Source organism: Larus michahellis, chromosome 28 (genome assembly GCF_964199755.1).
Source record: "Larus michahellis chromosome 28, bLarMic1.1, whole genome shotgun sequence".
In the NCBI taxonomy this organism is placed as follows: domain Eukaryota; kingdom Metazoa; phylum Chordata; class Aves; order Charadriiformes; family Laridae; genus Larus; species Larus michahellis.
Genome location: NC_133923.1, coordinates 855,480 through 876,109, shown reverse-complemented (window position 1 = coordinate 876,109; position 20,630 = coordinate 855,480).

Below are 20,630 nucleotides of genomic sequence, written 5' to 3'. Positions count from 1 at the left end.
CAAGAACACCACACTCGTGGCCCACGTGGAGAGACCCTTTCCCCATGGAAACCAGCATGTCCTTCTTTGAAGGACCTCTCCCTGCAGAATGGCAAGACCCCAGATAGCAAAGACCACTTGCCCTTTTCTTCTTCCACCTGGGCTACAAAAGGAAGGAGAAAGGCAGGTAGTAAAGAGACATCGCGTAAGGCTCAGTCCCCAGCTGGGCTCTAGAGCTGGGTGTTTCGCTGGGTCTGCCTTTCCTTTGCCTGCCTTCATGGTTCCTGGGAGGAAAGGCATCTGCAAAAGGGGAACGTGGTGGCATGAGCCCAGCATGGAGCCAAGTGGCTCTGCAGGAGAAAAGCCAATCATGGGCTCTCAGCATCTGCAATGCAAGGTGCTACTTGAGCTTCTAGAAGCATGGCCTACTGATGCATGCAGAGAGGCTGTGAGAGCCACACCTCGCATCCAGTGATCATCTGTGGGCTGTCGAGTTCACAAGAGACAAGGAGAGGCTTTAGCATAGAGCTTCCAGCTGCGCGGGAGGCTGGAGGACATGCCATGGCCCCTCGCGGCCATGGGCTCCTTGAGTAGGCCCAAGAGGAGGTGAAGGGAACCATCTGCAAGGAGCCTGTAGCTCCGGGAAGGACATTGCCCAAGATGACGGTGAGAGGCATAGGTAGGGAGGTGTAGGCTCTTTAGCAGGGGGACATCGCCATGAAACGCAGATAGACATATGGGAAACCATGCCCTCTGCAAGGGTGGAGTCCTGCTTTTGAGAGGAGCAAGGCACGCACACACTTTGGACAGGCACCTGTGGTGGGAGAAACACAGGCCTTGGAGGTTCCTGGACTGGGTTTGCGTGTGCCCAGGTATAACAGCAGGCAGTGCTCGTAAACATGCCTCGTCCAACTCAATGTCAGGCTTGCCATCACGCGACCTCTCTTCCCACTGCCTTTTCCATGAGCCTGAGAGGGCACGATTATGCATGCACCCACGGACCAAGCCAGATCCCTGGACATCGTTCCCTCAGGTCTTGCAAAGCATTCCTTAACGCTACAGGGTCTTCCCCTGCACAACACGGTGGGGTCAGGAAGCTTTCCTGAGCCAAGTCAGTACTTGCAAGACATCTCAGCAGCTGAGTGTGTTCTCAGAAGCATCTGAAAGGAAAGGTCACTTACTCTTTTCTCTCTGCAGTTGCTCTGTAACGACAAAGACCACAAGAAAGAAAGGAAGGACGTTTGGATTTGCCTGGGATGCCCGTCAGAAGAATAGATGCTCTTCTGCCGTCCCTCTGCAGAGGGCCCGTGCACACCAGTGGCTCCCTCTTGCAAGGGCCGTCTCTCTCAGGAAGGTGATTTCTCAGGAAAAAACAAGAACTTACCATTTTCGTCCCGGAACTGATCTAGAAAAGGAAAGGCGCAGGCACGAGCAGAGACAGGCTCTGGGGCTGCTTGGCTATTCTTGGGGAGGGCTCAGACAATGGGCCCTAGTGTTTTCTTCTCCCTTGGAAGGGTATGGCCTGGGTTCCTCAGGGACACCCTTCCACAACAGCATACCCCTCTGGCCTGCCTCTCTGGGACCCCACGAGCTTCTTTTGACACTTTGGAGACCCTCTCCAGCACACAGCAGTGCTTGGCTTGAAGGACGAGACCACTTCCTAAAGCACAGCTCATTCCCCTGTGCATTCCCATTGAAGGTGCCACCTCAGAGCAGTGGTGCCGGATGGTGGACGGAGGGCAAGGGGCCATGAGGGAGGCAAGCAGCAGGCTCTGTTTCAGGCTGGAAGGGAGGAAGCCTGGACCCAGGGACACCGAGTGCTCCATTTCCCACCCTGCCCTCCACGGACAAGCAGCCTCCCACACCCCAGGCAGCACTCACCTATCTTCTCCTGAAGTTTTCCTGCAAAGGAAAGGAGAAGGGCAGTTAGAGCCGGAGGGGGATGCATCCCCTGAAGCCCCAGGGAAGGTGTTTGGTGGAGTTGGGATCCCCCCAAGATGTCAAATGTCTTCATGGACTAGTGCAAGTGTGTGCTGAGGCCCAGCCATCCTTGGAAACCTCAGGGTGCTGCTGCCTCACAGCAGAACACAGACAACTTGCAAAGGCCACCCAGCTCAAATTAAAAGACTTCACACAAGGTGACTTCGGTCCACACTGAAAATGAAATTCCACCACCCCACTGGTATTTCCTGTCTTCCTTCCCTCCTTCCCTCCCTCTTTTTCTCATTTCGTCTTTTATTCCCACATTAGCTTTCCTCAAGGGCAAGCCTTTTATGCAGACACCAGCCACAGCTGAAGGCCTCAGTTGGGTTGCCAGAACACAGGCACCTGCTGCCGGGACCCCAAGGACACCACACTCGTGGCCCACGTGGAGAGACCCTTTCCCCATGGAAACCAGCATGTCCCTCTTTGAAGGACCTCTCCCTGCAGAATGGCAAGACCCCAGATAGCAAAGACCACTTACCCTTTTCTTCTTCCACCTGGGCTACAAAAGGAAGGAGAAAGGCAGTTAGTAAAGAGATATCGCGTAAGGCTCAGTCCCCAGCTGGGCTCTAGAGCTGGGTGTTTTGCTGGGTCTGCCTTTCTTTTGCCTGCCTCCATGGTTCCTGGGAGGAAAGGCATCTGCAAAAGGGGAACGTGGTGGCATGAGCCCAGCATGGAGCCAGGTGGCTCTGCAGGAGAAAAGCCAACCATGAGCTCCCACCATCTGCAGTGCAAGGTGCTACTTGAGCTTCTAGAAGCATGGCCTACTGATGCATGCAGAGAGGCTGTGAGAGCCACACCTCGCATCCAGTGATCATCTGTGGGCTGTCGAGTTCACAAGAGACAAGGAGAGGCTTTAGCATAGAGCTTCCAGCTGCGCGGGAGGCTGGAGGACATGCCATGGCCCCTCGCGGCCATGGGCTCCTTGAGTAGGCCCAAGAGGAGGTGAAGGGAACCATCTGCAAGGAGCCTGTAGCTCCGGGAAGGACATTGCCCAAGATGACGGTGAGAGGCATAGGTAGGGAGGTGTAGGCTCTTTAGCAGGGGGACATCGCCATGAAACGCAGATAGACATATGGGAAACCATGCCCTCTGCAAGGGTGGAGTCCTGCTTTTGAGAGGAGCAAGGCACGCACACACTTTGGACAGGCACCTGTGGTGGGAGAAACACAGGCCTTGGAGGTTCCTGGACTGGGTTTGCGTGTGCCCAGGTATAACAGCAGGCAGTGCTCGTAAACATGCCTCGTCCAACTCAATGTCAGGCTTGCCATCACGCGACCTCTCTTCCCACTGCCTTTTCCATGAGCCTGAGAGGGCACGATTATGCATGCACCCACGGACCAAGCCAGATCCCTGGACATCGTTCCCTCAGGTCTTGCAAAGCATTCCTTAACGCTACAGGGTCTTCCCCTGCACAACACGGTGGGGTCAGGAAGCTTTCCTGAGCCAAGTCAGTACTTGCAAGACATCTCAGCAGCTGAGTGTGTTCTCAGAAGCATCTGAAAGGAAAGGTCACTTACTCTTTTCTCTCTGCAGTTGCTCTGTAACGACAAAGACCACAAGAAAGAAAGGAAGGACGTTTGGATTTGCCTGGGATGCCCGTCAGAAGAATAGATGCTCTTCTGCCGTCCCTCTGCAGAGGGCCCGTGCACACCAGTGGCTCCCTCTTGCAAGGGCCGTCTCTCTCAGGAAGGTGATTTCTCAGGAAAAAACAAGAACTTACCATTTTCGTCCCGGAACTGATCTAGAAAAGGAAAGGCGCAGGCACGAGCAGAGACAGGCTCTGGGGCTGCTTGGCTATTCTTGGGGAGGGCTCAGACAATGGGCCCTAGTGTTTTCTTCTCCCTTGGAAGGGTATGGCCTGGGTTCCTCAGGGACACCCTTCCACAACAGCATACCCCTCTGGCCTGCCTCTCTGGGACCCCACGAGCTTCTTTTGACACTTTGGAGACCCTCTCCAGCACACAGCAGTGCTTGGCTTGAAGGACGAGACCACTTCCTAAAGCACAGCTCATTCCCCTGTGCATTCCCATTGAAGGTGCCACCTCAGAGCAGTGGTGCCGGATGGTGGACGGAGGGCAAGGGGCCATGAGGGAGGCAAGCAGCAGGCTCTGTTTCAGGCTGGAAGGGAGGAAGCCTGGACCCAGGGACACCGAGTGCTCCATTTCCCACCCTGCCCTCCACGGACAAGCAGCCTCCCACACCCCAGGCAGCACTCACCTATCTTCTCCTGAAGTTTTCCTGCAAAGGAAAGGAGAAGGGCAGTTAGAGCCGGAGGGGGATGCATCCCCTGAAGCCCCAGGGAAGGTGTTTGGTGGAGTTGGGATCCCCCCAAGATGTCAAATGTCTTCATGGACTAGTGCAAGTGTGTGCTGAGGCCCAGCCATCCTTGGAAACCTGAGGGTGCTGCTGCCTCACAGCAGAACACAGACAACTTGCAAAGGCCACCCAGCTCAAATTAAAAGACTTCACACAAGGTGACTTCGGTCCACACTGAAAATGAAATTCCACCACCCCACTGGTATTTCCTGTCTTCCTTCTCTCCTTCCCTCCCTCTTTTTCTCATTTCGTCTTTTATTCCCACATTAGCTTTCCTCAAGGGCAAGCCTTTTATGCAGACACCAGCCACAGCTGAAGGCCTCAGTTGGGTTGCCAGAACACAGGCACCTGCTGCCGGGACCCCAAGAACACCACACTCGTGGCCCACGTGGAGAGACCCTTTCCCCATGGAAACCAGCATGTCCTTCTTTGAAGGACCTCTCCCTGCAGAATGGCAAGACCCCAGATAGCAAAGACCACTTACCCTTTTCTTCTTCCACCTGGGCTACAAAAGGAAGGAGAAAGGCAGTTAGTAAAGAGATATCGCGTAAGGCTCAGTCCCCAGCTGGGCTCTAGAGCTGGGTGTTTTGCTGGGTCTGCCTTTCTTTTGCCTGCCTTCATGGTTCCTGGGAGGAAAGGCATCTGCAAAAGGGGAACGTGGTGGCATGAGCCCGGCATGGAGCCAGGTGGCTCTGCAGGAGAAAAGCCAACCATGAGCTCCCACCATCTGCAGTGCAAGGTGCTACTTGAGCTTCTAGAAGCATGGCCTACTGATGCATGCAGAGAGGCTGTGAGAGCCACACCTCGCATCCAGTGATCATCTGTGGGCTGTCGAGTTCACAAGAGACAAGGAGAGGCTTTAGCATAGAGCTTCCAGCTGCGCGGGAGGCTGGAGGACATGCCATGGCCCCTCGCGGCCATGGGCTCCTTGAGTAGGCCCAAGAGGAGGTGAAGGGAACCATCTGCAAGGAGCCTGTAGCTCCGGGAAGGACATTGCCCAAGATGACGGTGAGAGGCATAGGTAGGGAGGTGTAGGCTCTTTAGCAGGGGGACATCGCCATGAAACGCAGATAGACATATGGGAAACCATGCCCTCTGCAAGGGTGGAGTCCTGCTTTTGAGAGGAGCAAGGCACGCACACACTTTGGACAGGCACCTGTGGTGGGAGAAACACAGGCCTTGGAGGTTCCTGGACTGGGTTTGCGTGTGCCCAGGTATAACAGCAGGCAGTGCTCGTAAACATGCCTCGTCCAACTCAATGTCAGGCTTGCCATCACGCGACCTCTCTTCCCACTGCCTTTTCCATGAGCCTGAGAGGGCACGATTATGCATGCACCCACGGACCAAGCCAGATCCCTGGACATCGTTCCCTCAGGTCTTGCAAAGCATTCCTTAACGCTACAGGGTCTTCCCCTGCACAACACGGTGGGGTCAGGAAGCTTTCCTGAGCCAAGTCAGTACTTGCAAGACATCTCAGCAGCTGAGTGTGTTCTCAGAAGCATCTGAAAGGAAAGGTCACTTACTCTTTTCTCTCTGCAGTTGCTCTGTAACGACAAAGACCACAAGAAAGAAAGGAAGGACGTTTGGATTTGCCTGGGATGCCCGTCAGAAGAATAGATGCTCTTCTGCCGTCCCTCTGCAGAGGGCCCGTGCACACCAGTGGCTCCCTCTTGCAAGGGCCGTCTCTCTCAGGAAGGTGATTTCTCAGGAAAAAACAAGAACTTACCATTTTCGTCCCGGAACTGATCTAGAAAAGGAAAGGCGCAGGCACGAGCAGAGACAGGCTCTGGGGCTGCTTGGCTATTCTTGGGGAGGGCTCAGACAATGGGCCCTAGTGTTTTCTTCTCCCTTGGAAGGGTATGGCCTGGGTTCCTCAGGGACACCCTTCCACAACAGCATACCCCTCTGGCCTGCCTCTCTGGGACCCCACGAGCTTCTTTTGACACTTTGGAGACCCTCTCCAGCACACAGCAGTGCTTGGCTTGAAGGACGAGACCACTTCCTAAAGCACAGCTCATTCCCCTGTGCATTCCCATTGAAGGTGCCACCTCAGAGCAGTGGTGCCGGATGGTGGACGGAGGGCAAGGGGCCATGAGGGAGGCAAGCAGCAGGCTCTGTTTCAGGCTGGAAGGGAGGAAGCCTGGACCCAGGGACACCGAGTGCTCCATTTCCCACCCTGCCCTCCACGGACAAGCAGCCTCCCACACCCCAGGCAGCACTCACCTATCTTCTCCTGAAGTTTTCCTGCAAAGGAAAGGAGAAGGGCAGTTAGAGCCGGAGGGGGATGCATCCCCTGAAGCCCCAGGGAAGGTGTTTGGTGGAGTTGGGATCCCCCCAAGATGTCAAATGTCTTCATGGACTAGTGCAAGTGTGTGCTGAGGCCCAGCCATCCTTGGAAACCTCAGGGTGCTGCTGCCTCACAGCAGAACACAGACAACTTGCAAAGGCCACCCAGCTCAAATTAAAAGACTTCACACAAGGTGACTTCGGTCCACACTGAAAATGAAATTCCACCACCCCACTGGTATTTCCTGTCTTCCTTCTCTCCTTCCCTCCCTCTTTTTCTCATTTCGTCTTTTATTCCCACATTAGCTTTCCTCAAGGGCAAGCCTTTTATGCAGACACCAGCCACAGCTGAAGGCCTCAGTTGGGTTGCCAGAACACAGGCACCTGCTGCCGGGACCCCAGGAACACCACACTCGTGGCCCACGTGGAGAGACCCTTTCCCCATGGAAACCAGCATGTCCCTCTTTGAAGGACCTCTCCCTGCAGAATGGCAAGACCCCAGATAGCAAAGACCACTTACCCTTTTCTTCTTCCACCTGGGCTACAAAAGGAAGGAGAAAGGCAGTTAGTAAAGAGATATCGCGTAAGGCTCAGTCCCCAGCTGGGCTCTAGAGCTGGGTGTTTTGCTGGGTCTGCCTTTCTTTTGCCTGCCTTCATGGTTCCTGGGAGGAAAGGCATCTGCAAAAGGGGAACGTGGTGGCATGAGCCCAGCATGGAGCCAGGTGGCTCTGCAGGAGAAAAGCCAACCATGAGCTCCCACCATCTGCAGTGCAAGGTGCTACTTGAGCTTCTAGAAGCATGGCCTACTGATGCATGCAGAGAGGCTGTGAGAGCCACACCTCGCATCCAGTGATCATCTGTGGGCTGTCGAGTTCACAAGAGACAAGGAGAGGCTTTAGCATAGAGCTTCCAGCTGCGCGGGAGGCTGGAGGACATGCCATGGCCCCTCGCGGCCATGGGCTCCTTGAGTAGGCCCAAGAGGAGGTGAAGGGAACCATCTGCAAGGAGCCTGTAGCTCCGGGAAGGACATTGCCCAAGATGACGGTGAGAGGCATAGGTAGGGAGGTGTAGGCTCTTTAGCAGGGGGACATCGCCATGAAACGCAGATAGACATATGGGAAACCATGCCCTCTGCAAGGGTGGAGTCCTGCTTTTGAGAGGAGCAAGGCACGCACACACTTTGGACAGGCACCTGTGCTGGGAGAAACACAGGCCTTGGAGGTTCCTGGACTGGGTTTGCGTGTGCCCAGGTATAACAGCAGGCAGTGCTCGTAAACATGCCTCGTCCAACTCAATGTCAGGCTTGCCATCACGCGACCTCTCTTCCCACTGCCTTTTCCATGAGCCTGAGAGGGCACGATTATGCATGCACCCACGGACCAAGCCAGATCCCTGGACATCGTTCCCTCAGGTCTTGCAAAGCATTCCTTAACGCTACAGGGTCTTCCCCTGCACAACACGGTGGGGTCAGGAAGCTTTCCTGAGCCAAGTCAGTACTTGCAAGACATCTCAGCAGCTGAGTGTGTTCTCAGAAGCATCTGAAAGGAAAGGTCACTTACTCTTTTCTCTCTGCAGTTGCTCTGTAACGACAAAGACCACAAGAAAGAAAGGAAGGACGTTTGGATTTGCCTGGGATGCCCGTCAGAAGAATAGATGCTCTTCTGCCGTCCCTCTGCAGAGGGCCCGTGCACACCAGTGGCTCCCTCTTGCAAGGGCCGTCTCTCTCAGGAAGGTGATTTCTCAGGAAAAAACAAGAACTTACCATTTTCGTCCCGGAACTGATCTAGAAAAGGAAAGGCGCAGGCACGAGCAGAGACAGGCTCTGGGGCTGCTTGGCTATTCTTGGGGAGGGCTCAGACAATGGGCCCTAGTGTTTTCTTCTCCCTTGGAAGGGTATGGCCTGGGTTCCTCAGGGACACCCTTCCACAACAGCATACCCCTCTGGCCTGCCTCTCTGGGACCCCACGAGCTTCTTTTGACACTTTGGAGACCCTCTCCAGCACACAGCAGTGCTTGGCTTGAAGGACGAGACCACTTCCTAAAGCACAGCTCATTCCCCTGTGCATTCCCATTGAAGGTGCCACCTCAGAGCAGTGGTGCCGGATGGTGGACGGAGGGCAAGGGGCCATGAGGGAGGCAAGCAGCAGGCTCTGTTTCAGGCTGGAAGGGAGGAAGCCTGGACCCAGGGACACCGAGTGCTCCATTTCCCACCCTGCCCTCCACGGACAAGCAGCCTCCCACACCCCAGGCAGCACTCACCTATCTTCTCCTGAAGTTTTCCTGCAAAGGAAAGGAGAAGGGCAGTTAGAGCCGGAGGGGGATGCATCCCCTGAAGCCCCAGGGAAGGTGTTTGGTGGAGTTGGGATCCCCCCAAGATGTCAAATGTCTTCATGGACTAGTGCAAGTGTGTGCTGAGGCCCAGCCATCCTTGGAAACCTGAGGGTGCTGCTGCCTCACAGCAGAACACAGACAACTTGCAAAGGCCACCCAGCTCAAATTAAAAGACTTCACACAAGGTGACTTCGGTCCACACTGAAAATGAAATTCCACCACCCCACTGGTATTTCCTGTCTTCCTTCTCTCCTTCCCTCCCTCTTTTTCTCATTTCGTCTTTTATTCCCACATTAGCTTTCCTCAAGGGCAAGCCTTTTATGCAGACACCAGCCACAGCTGAAGGCCTCAGTTGGGTTGCCAGAACACAGGCACCTGCTGCCGGGACCCCAAGAACACCACACTCGTGGCCCACGTGGAGAGACCCTTTCCCCATGGAAACCAGCATGTCCTTCTTTGAAGGACCTCTCCCTGCAGAATGGCAAGACCCCAGATAGCAAAGACCACTTACCCTTTTCTTCTTCCACCTGGGCTACAAAAGGAAGGAGAAAGGCAGTTAGTAAAGAGATATCGCGTAAGGCTCAGTCCCCAGCTGGGCTCTAGAGCTGGGTGTTTTGCTGGGTCTGCCTTTCTTTTGCCTGCCTTCATGGTTCCTGGGAGGAAAGGCATCTGCAAAAGGGGAACGTGGTGGCATGAGCCCGGCATGGAGCCAGGTGGCTCTGCAGGAGAAAAGCCAACCATGAGCTCCCACCATCTGCAGTGCAAGGTGCTACTTGAGCTTCTAGAAGCATGGCCTACTGATGCATGCAGAGAGGCTGTGAGAGCCACACCTCGCATCCAGTGATCATCTGTGGGCTGTCGAGTTCACAAGAGACAAGGAGAGGCTTTAGCATAGAGCTTCCAGCTGCACGGGAGAAGGGCAGTTAGAGCCGGAGGGGGATGCATCCCCTGAAGCCCCAGGGAAGGTGTTTGGTGGAATTGGGATCCCCCCAAGATGTCAAATGTCTTCATGGACTAGCGCAAGTGTGTGCTGAGGCCCAGGCATCCTTGGCTTGATATTTTTTTCCTTCCTTTCTTTACTTCCTTCCTACTTACCCTATCTCTCTCTCTTCCTTCCTTCCTCCCTCCCTTTCACTTCTTCTCTCTATGTCTTTCCTTCCCTCTTCTCTCCTTCCTACATTAGCTTTCTTCAAGGGCAAGCCTTTTATGCAGCACCAGACACACCTGAATTCCTCTCCTCGGTTTCCTGAAAATCCGCACAAGCTAAAGGGACTCCAAGGACACTGCACTGATGGACTGAAGTGAGTGGACACCTACAAATGCACGATGCCACTGTGAAGGATGGTACCCACTAACAAAGGGTATTTCTTCCCCACTTGAGTTACTGTTGAGATCACTGTGTCCTTATTTTGGAAACTTTCTTGGTGCCAGAGACAAGCAGCAGAGCAATGGGAGGTTCCATGGACACTCATCAGAGGTAAAGAGATCTTACAGAAGGGGTTCAACCAACAAAGCCTACTTCTTACCTTTCGATGTATTTGGCTCACCTTGTTGAAAGGCTCTGGGGAATTGGACAGGAATGGAATGGAGATGTGGAAGCTCATGGGACAGGTTCTTTAACAGGGAGGACTTGCCAGGAAATGCAGCTTGACAGGGTTAAGATTAGCCACCAGTCTGGGGGACTAACAGTGTAATACTTTCCATGTTCTCAAAGTACCATAGCACCTCTGAATGAAGTCTCCGGGACTCTTAATGAGATGCCTTTCTTCCCAAAGTGTCCCATTCCCCATGTCTTCTAGCTATCACAGATCACCTTTTTATCCCCATTTTGGTAAATCCTACCAATGATCTTAATATATCTCATTTGCATAAATAAATGCCCTGTGCTCCCACAAAAAAAGATGGGCAGGGTGATAGCTCTTTATAGATATCCCCCCCATATTTAAGAATACTCATGGAGGGGTGATTTGTAAGGAGAACTGATCACTTACCTTCATCAAAAAGGGGGTGCCCTGTAAAATAAAAGGCATTTAAAAATATCGATTGTTGTGATATATATACTTAGGTATATATATAAGGTATATATATATAAGGTATATATATAAGCTATACTTAGCTTAGCTATCACCTAGGGAGAACTTGGCCAATTTAGGAGGTGCAGCAGAGTCTTCTCAATCCCAGCCTGCACCTAGATGGGCTCTGGGCACTCACACAGCTCCCTTCCCCACAACTGCTATTACAGTGCCCATGTGGCCGTTACTTCCCAATGTCTACAGGTTTATGCCTGTTTGCACTCTCTGTCCTGACACCCCACCACCCTTGTGGTTCTCCTGCCTAGAGGGACAAAGTCAATGGCAGGATGGTGGACGAAGACACATGACATTCACATAAGCTGGGAACTAGCATGGTTCAGCTAGAGTGATTCTGCTGCGTGAAAAGCACCAGCCTTGAGGAAGAACTATGTGAGAGCCAAGTAGTTTCACACTGACTCTGGCCATGTAAAAAATGTCCAGCAGCATAGTTGGGAACAGCAGCGTGGCATCTTTCCCATCTAAAGCTCACTGCCGTCTATGTTTAAATATTTTTAATGGTTTTTTCCTTTTTACCTGCAGCAGGTTTGACCTGCAGTCAGAAGTAAGTTTTACGTGTCAACCTTTGCCTTTTGTTTCGTTGACACATGTTTTTAACATTTGTTTAGCATATATTACCTTCTTCCAACCTTTGTACGGGGTCATCTGGAAGGGAGAACAAAGCAGAACAGATCAGAAATAATGATTCCATTTTCTGAGGCTGTTCTCACAAAAGCCTAATTGTCAAAAGCTAAATTGAGGATTTTTTAAATTCAGAAGAAACTTTTGCTGTTCACAGCATAGACCTGGGGCTGTGTGCTGGAGGGAATTTATGCCAAGCTTGTGTCTTCTCTGGTATAGACAAAAAAGTGTAGGTGTTTTATAATGTAGCCAGTCAAACAAAAGTGGTGGTTTTCTAAACTTAGTGAGGAAGCTTGTGAAAAAGGAGACATGTCAAAGGCAAGAGCAAGCAATGTCAGAGCCCATGCTCTGGCTCCTATCATGGGTTCCTTGCATATTGCTCTTTGCCTCCAGCTCATGTTCCAGAAGGGCACAAGGCTGCTGTCAGCCCTTTGTCATGCCTACCATGGGTGGCTTTGATGTTGAGGGCATGGGCCTAGCTGACTATGGCTAATCGCTGAATTCTTGTTTGATATGAAGGAACTAAGAATTACAAGGGGATTCCATTAATATCTTACCTTTCTTTTTCTGTTTAGAGACAATCCAGGGTACTGCCAAGGTCAAGATGATGTTTAAGACTGCCAGACCTGTTAGTAAAATGGATGGCGAAGACCAACCTGCATTTTTTTCAAAATAATTGTATTTAGTATTTCATGGAAGTAGAATTAAGTGGATGATCCAACCTCTTAGGTGGCTCAACAGAACATCACTTTTGGAATGTGCTCATGAATTACTGTCTTTATAACAAAGGACCCCAGGAATCACGTGACTACAGGCATATACAGCATTTCTGATTCAGAAAATGGCACAGACAGATCAAAGGAAGAACCATTTTATGAGCTTTGTTTTGGTTTCTAAGATAAATGCTGAAAACATAGCAGTGGAAAGCATATTTCATGCAAAGCTTTCTAAAGAAGAAAAAGGACTCAGAAGTGAAAGAGATGAAGGATTCGTGATCAGCCTCTTCATTGGGGAACCAGAGGTGCTTTGAGAGTGGCAGAATTAGACTTGGGTTGGTAAGCTTCTCTGCCCAATGACTTACGGTAGAGTTTAAAGTGTATATTTCAACAGAGAGAGATATACACATATATATGTATGTGCGTATATATGTGGAAAAGTATGGGAATGTGCTGGAAAGGGGAGGTATCCCTGCATCCCTTCTCTTCCCCAGCAGAGGTGCTCACTTCAAGGGAGGCAGGATAGAATGGGACAAAGGAAAGCCCAACAAGGCCTGGTCACAGCACAGTGCTCACCCAAAGACTGAGTCACTCCCCCACCAGAGAATCCCAAGGCTAGCCTTTCTTAGGTGCCCTGGGAGCCTCCTCTCACCCTGTCTAGACTCTATGCAGCATCCAGAAATGCCACACTAGTAGAAAATAGCCTGCCCAAGGTACTGGAGGTACCAGAGGGACCTCTGCAATGGGTGAATCAAGCAAGAGCTCACCCTTTATCTCCCTCCCCAGGCAAGGCCTGGACTGCTAGCACAGTGAGCCAGACATGACAAATAAACATTAAGCATGGATTTACCTTTCAAAAAGTTGCAGTTAACTTCTGAAGCTACAAGAGGAAGATGAGTGAGGGGAAACAGGATTCACAGATGTGCCACTTGGTCATTAGGCCCTGACATCACTTGTGCTCTGCCACTGCCTTCCCCACTGCCACTTCATCGGGGAGGAGAGGAAATGGTCAAGAGCCGTGGTACTGACTGAGGTGATCCTAAACCTACAGCCCATTATGAATTCATAGGGAGCTGATAGGACACCAGGATGGGGGCCCAAGCACGTGCAAGGGACATCTTAAGAAAACGGACAGAAACCCCAACCCCAGATTCTGATGGAAAACCACGACTCATCCTACCAGACCCTTCCCTTGGGTCTGGGCCGTGTCCATGACACTTCTGAATGGAGAGTTTCACCATGGTGGGGGGAGAAGTACTCAGGTGATAGAAGACACCTCATCAGAAGTAGGAGGCCTGGAAAACCATGCCAGTTAGTCTTCATGGTCTTCAAAGGAGTTGTCTCTTACCTTGTTTATCCATGTTGCTCTGCTGTCCTGTTACCCCTTTAACAAAAGCATTGTTTGTTAGACCATTTTCCTTCTTTGCTTGCAGATAGGGAAAAAGAGCTCCCTGAGCACCTGAAAGTTGAGCTGCATGACTGGATCAGAGCCAGGATTGCTCCTTTCATGGTGACCTTCCTGCTGATGCTCATGTCCCCGTGGAAAGTGGAGGAGTAGGAAAGGTGACAGCTAGTAAGAGGACCTGCTTGCAAGCCCAACATTTGCCTTTCCCATTCCTCCACATCCCACCACTTTGCCTAGGGAAGTACATGAGGAAGGAAGCAGGCAGACCCTTGCTGCTTTGAGCCCAAATGGAAGCAGCAAATGCCAAGTTTTCCTTCTCTTCCATATGGTGCGGACAGTGTTTCTCCTACCTCCCCAAGAACGCCTGTCTGCTCAAATGTGTTCCTCTCCTTCCTCAGCAGGCACTCTCACAGATAGGGAAGACAAGGTAGCCTGCAAAGAGCTCCAAGCAGCCATGACCTGACTGGTCACATTGGACCAGGTCACATTGCTTACCCGTTCCCAGAAGGATTTGTGGATTCCCACTAGTTTTGCTGTACAAGTGGCCAAACACCGATGGGATGGCTCTGTTGGACCATCTGCTATTTCTTTGAGTGACAGAAAGGTATTGTGTCTCTTTAGCCTGGAAAATGTCAGGGGACCACTTGAAAGAGGTTTTCTTACCTGATAGAAAAAGGTATATACATAGGAAAAGAATGAGGGAACAAAATATTCCCATTCTTCCATTCCGGAGCCAGATAGTCATCCTTTCTGATGTGGTGCAATGTAAGAGTCAGTGAAAGGTGGTAGAACAAAATCCTCAGTGAGGCCAAATCCCACATCTCTCCTCTGTCCTTTAAACTTTGCGTTCCTTGTCATCACCTATCTTTTCTGTGTCATCCCCTATCTCTTCCATGTCATCCAGTGTCACATCAAAGGGACGCTGTGCCCATCTGATCACTTGTGCAGCACAGGAGACTTCTTGTATCTTCTGTGTACCTTAGGCACACAAAGCGTACCCTGAGGAATCGAGCTCCTGATATTAATAATTCTTCCTAGTTGCTGCCTGAAAATATTCATAACAAGACTGTTCCTGACATCTTGGATACCGGGAATGACTCCCGGTAGCATTTGTAACATTAATCTCGGTACTAACAATGCAGAGCTTCTGAACTGCCCCATCATTGCATGAGAGTATGGATGATACGCAGCTGCTGGTTGACATAACTTTCACAGCAAAGCCTACAGGTTCAGAAAGTGGCCAATATTAAGGCAGGGTTTGACCAGCTGCTTCTGCAGAGGTAACTTTGACAGCTTCACCTGCACTGCTTTCAGCAGCACCTCTGATTTTTACAAAAAGGTCACTGTTAAAGCAGTATTTTGTTGCTGCAGGCTTCTATAGTCTGCCCACCCTTCCCTTTGTCACTCTTCTCTCCTCTTGATAGACTTGCTTTGCCACCAGCATAACGAGGCCCTCACACTGCATTTTATTTGCTGTGGAACAAGGCAGTCAGAAAAAAAAAATCCACGTAAGGAAAGGCCCATGGGTTTGTGATTTGTAGTCAGTGCAAACTGTCAGAATGCACCAGGCAGAATGAACATGCTTTTGGCAAGCGCTAATGGAACGATTGGGCTGGAAGAGACATTCTCCTCTGCGGGCGGGTTTGCTGGCACTACCACAATAACTGTCCTTTACAGCGCTTCCTCATACTTAGTGCAGTGACAAGTAAAAGGCTAAGAGCTGGGTGTTGGCTGCGATCCTTTCAGGCCTTTACGTCTGTAGCCATGAGAGGGACCTGGACTGATGTTTCTGAGCAAGGCAGCAGGTGCAGTGGGGCAGCCTCCTGTCTCCACCCCTCTCCTTTGCCCCACCACAGGTGGCCAAGGACATTGCAGCCAGCCATTTCAGGCAGCTGGACCCAGCCCTGAACAGTTTCATCTCCACCCGATCAGCTTCCTAAACTAGCTTGCAGCACGAACACGGGGTTGTTAATGGTTGGTGCTCGCTACCTCCTGCTGGGGGTTGGATTGGTCCATAGAAGCTGCAGGGAGGGTTGGCATGAAAGCCAGCAGGAAGGGACCGTGTGATGTGCCCATCCTCAGCATCACAGCATTGTTGCTGCCAGCATTTACCGAGTGGCCAAACAGCACTGAAAATGGCCTTGTGAAGGATTATTTTTTTCCTACTATTTTACTGTCCTGTAACTTGGGTGTAGCAAGCGTAATTCCCTGCAAACTTGTCACAAAGGTTGAAGTGACACAAACACGACAGGATCTCAGAGCAATGTGGAAGGAACCGTAAATACTTTCACTCATAACTGGGACGGTTAAATGAAACTGGGATGCCAGACAGATTCTGAAGCTTTTTGGTTTTTCTCCAGTTCCCTATAACCTTTTTCTCAGGGCAATTTGTATTGTCCTGTCTCCAAACCAGGGGGATAACATGGGCCCACCGTTTGTGTAATATTCCAGTAGTGGTTTCAAGTAAGCAAGCTTCTTTGGGCTGCTTTCTCAACCTGGACACTTCCTCCACAAGCCCAGAGCCACAGGGAGCGCGCGCTTCACGAGCAACTTTGTGCAGGTACAGTAACCAAAACTACAGGAAGACTTCACAGCTTCACAGAGTTGCATACGCTAACGACTAAGCGGGCTAAAATAGAAGAAAAGTTCTCTTACCTTATAAAAGTTTATTGCTTGCTCTGAGAGTGCGACGTTTCACTTCTCTGCTACAGCAAAAGAGAAAGCAAGTTTGGAGCAGCGCAGACTTTGCTGAAATCACTGGGTTGCAAGCGGGAAGGAAGGGAAGGAGTATCATGGCCAAAACTCACCCAGGCTGCTGTTCCTCCACCTCAGGAAGGCAAGAGAATCACAGGCGGACGGAAGGAGGAGAAAAGGCTGGCAGTCACGGGGTGAGGGAGCACTGCAGGCAGGAAACGTGTCCTTGGAGCACAGGTGAAAGCAAGCTCTTTGCTCCCATTGTCATAATGGTTAATTTTTGAACCCGTCTGTTTTTTAATTGGTCCTGAGTCCAGGTAGGTGCAAAGATGAAAGGAAGTGAAGGAAAGGAGAGGATTGGGGTTTTTTTTTGCAACGGAAAAAAAAGGCAGAGCTTGGTGACGAGTTCAGTGCAAACTGAGCCGCACACATAGACTTTCAGACAGATGAATGTGTAAGGCAGGATCACCTCCCTTCTGGTAATCTTCTGGCCACACTTCTCCTAATGCAGCTCAGGAAAATGTTAGCCTTGGGCACACCTCTGGTTCATGGTCAACTTGGTGATCAGCAGGACCCCCAGGGCCTTTTCTGCCAAGCTGCTGTCCCGTCCGTCAGTCCTAACCTGTCCTGGGGCATGGGCTTGTTCCTCCGCAGGGCCAGGACTTTGCATATCCCCTTGTTGAACTGCATGAGGTTCCTGTCAGCCCATTTCCCCAGACTGTCAAGGTCCCTCTGGATGGCAGCAGGACCCATCTAGACAGGTTGGATCAATGGGCCAAGGCCAATGGGATGAGGTTTAATAAGGCCAAGTGCCGGGTCCTGCATTTTGGTCACAATAACCCCGGGCAACGCTACAAGCTTAGGGCTGAGTGGCTGGAAAGCTGCCGGGCAGAAAAGGACCTGGGAGTGTTAGTGGACAGCCGGCTTAACATGAGCCAGCAGTGTGCCCAGGTGGCCAAGAAGGCCAATAGCATCCTGGCTTGTATCAGGAATAGCGTGGCCAGCAGGAGTAGGGAAGTCATCGTGCCTCTGTAGTTGGCACTGGTGAGGCCTCACCTCGAGTATTGTGTTCAGTTTTGGGCCCCTCACTACAGGAAAGACATTGAAGTGCTGGAGCGTGTCCAGAGGAGAGCCACCAAGCTGGTGAGGGGTCTGGAGAACAAGTCTTATGAGGAGAGGCTGAGGGAACTGGGCATGTTTAGTTTGGAGAAGAGGAGGCTGAGGGGAGACCTCATTGCCCTCTACAACTACCTGAAAGGAAACTGTAGAGAGGCAGGGGTTGGCCTCTTCTCCCAAGGGAATAACGACAGGACCAGAGGAAATGGTGTGAAGTTGCGGCAGGGGAGATTTAGATTAGATATTAGGAAGAATGACTTTACTGCAAGAGTGGTCAAGCACTGGAACAGCCTGCCCAGGGAGGGGGTTGAGTCACCATCCCTGGAGCTATTTAAGAAACGTGTAGACATGGCTCTTCAGGGCATGCTCTCGTGCCCAAGATTATTGGTTTGTGGTGGGGTGTTGTGTGTGGGGTTGTGGATGTGGAGTTTAGTTGGTGGGTGCTTTTTTTTGTGTGTGGTTTTTTTTTTGTTTTGTTTTGTTTTGTTTTGTTTTTTTAATGTGGTTGGACTCGATGATCTCAAAGGTCCCTTCCAACCACTAAGATTCTGTGTGTCTGTGTGTGTCAGTGTGTACCAGTCACACCTTCCACTTTTGTATCTGTGGTGGGTTGAACTTGGCCAGCTGCCCAATGCCCACCCAGCTGCTCTCACTCCCCCTCCTCAAGAAGACAGGGAGAAAATGAAAAAGCTCATGGGTGAAGACAAAGACAAAGAGATCACTTACCAATTACCATCATGGGCAAAACAGACTCAACTTGGGGAAAATTAATTTCATTTACTGCCATTTAAAATACATTTAGATGTCAAGAAACATGGACAAAATTAAAATTCCTTCTCTTCACTGTTGCCTTTCTCGGGCTCACCTTCACTCTTCCATCTGCAACTCCTACTCCAGTCTCCCCTGCTAAGTGTCAGAGGGGTAAAGGGAAGGAGGATTTTGGTCAGTCCGCAACAGTTCTTAGCTGCTCTTTCCTCTTTACACTTTTCTGCTGCTCCAGTATGGGTCTTCTTTGTGGGCTGCAGTCCTTCAGGATAAACCTGCTCTGAGGTGGGCTCCTCCATGGGCCACAGTTCCTTCAGGAAATATCTGATTTCTCCACCATGGGGTCTTGCATTGTACTGGGTTTGCATGGCGAGGTTTTGATAGTGGGAGGGGCTACAGGGGTGGCTTCTGTAAGAAGCTGCTGGAAGCTTCCCCCACGTTCAACAGAGCCAATGCCAGCAGGCTCCAAGATGGACCTACTGCAGGCCAAGTCTGAGCCAATCAGTGATAGTGCCTCCGTGATAACACATTTAAGGAAGGGCAAAAAAGCCGGCATGGCAACAGCCGGAGAGAGGAGTGAGAGAAAGAACTATGTAGAAACCAAGGTCAATGAAGAAGGAGGGGGAAGAGGTGCTCCAGGTGCTGGAGCAAAGACTCTCCTGCAGCCTGTGGTGAAGACCAAGGTGAGGCAGGCTGTGCCCCTGCAGCCTGGAGGTTAACGCTGGAGGAGATACCCACGTACAGCCTGTGGAGAACCGCACGCTGGAGCAGGTGAATGCCTGAAGAGGCTGTGACCCTGTGGAAGCCCACACTGGGGCAGAATCCTGGCAAGACCTGTGGACCCATGGAGAGAGAGGATCCCACACTGAAGCAGGTTTGCTGTCAGGACTTGTGACGCTGTGGGGGACCCATGCTGGAGCAATCTGTTCCTGAAGGAATGCACCCTGAGGAAAGAACCCATGCTGGAGCAGTTTGCAGGACTGCAGCCTGTGGGAAGGACTCCCTTTGGGGAAGTTTGTGGAGAGCTGTCCTCTGTGGGAGGGACCCTCCACTTGAGCAGGGGAAGAGTGTGAGGAGTGCTTCCCCAGAGGAGGAGGGAGCAGCAGAAGCAACGTGGGATGAGCTGACCACAAACGCCCATTCCCTGTCCCCGTGTCACTCAGTGGAAGGAGGTAGAGAAATGGGGAGTGAAGATGAGCCAGGGAAGAAGCTAGGAGTGTGGGGAAGGTGTTTTAAGACTTATTTTGTATTTCTCTTTAGTTTTGATCTCTCCCTCTCCTTCTCTTGACCCACGAGCCTTTTGTTATATTTTCTCTCCCCTATCCAGTTGAGGAGGGGGAGAGAAAGAGCGGCTTTGGTGGCCACCTGGCATTCAGCTGGGGTCAACCCGCCACATGCACAAAGAGACCCTGCTGCCTTCCAGAATTTCTGATGGCTTTTACCAGGATTTGCCAAGGCCTGCAAGGGGCTCTGCTTCTCTGCAGAGTGCCCCAGGGCTTTTGATGGGCCTTGCCCATGTCTGGACAGGGCTCTGCTTCTTTCCGCAGTGTCTGATGGCTTTTGCCAGACTTTGCTGGTCCTGTGGGAAGGACCAGCACTGTGGCAGGTCTTGAAGAGATGCAGCCCGTCAGCCTGCACCAGGGGTAAAGGCATCTATATCTCTGTAATTGCTGTAATCAAGAGGTACTGAATTCCTGTTTTCACTCATCTGACTGAAAGACACTTAAAGCACTTCACACTCACTTGTACAAGTTTCTGAGGACACTCAATAATGACTTTCAGCACAAAGTTATTGTGTGGGAAACATTGACATAGGCGTAGATGGTTGTGCTGGTTTTGGCCGGGATACAGTTAATTTTCTTCATGGTAGCTTGTATGAGGCTATGTTTTGGCTTTGTGCTGAAAAGCATGTTGATAGTAGAGGGATGTTTTTGTTATTGCTGAGCAGTGCTTACTCAGAGTCAAGGCCTCTTCTGCTTCTCACTCCACCATGCCAACAAGTAGGCTGGGGGTGCACAAGAAGTTGTGAGGGCGCACAGCTGGGACAGCTGACCCCAACTGACCAAAGGGATCTTCCATGCCATGGGACATCATGCTCAGTGTATAAAGCTGGGGAAGAAGGAGGAAGGGGGGGATGTTCAGAGTTACGGCATTTGTCTTGCCAAGTAATTGTTATGTGTAATGGAACCCTGCTTTCCTGGAGATGGCTGGACACCTGCCTGCCAATGAGAAGCAGTGAATGAATGCCTTGTTTTGCTTTGCTTGTATGTGTGGCTTTTGCTTTACTTATTAAAATTTCTTCATCTCAACCCATGAGTTTGCTCA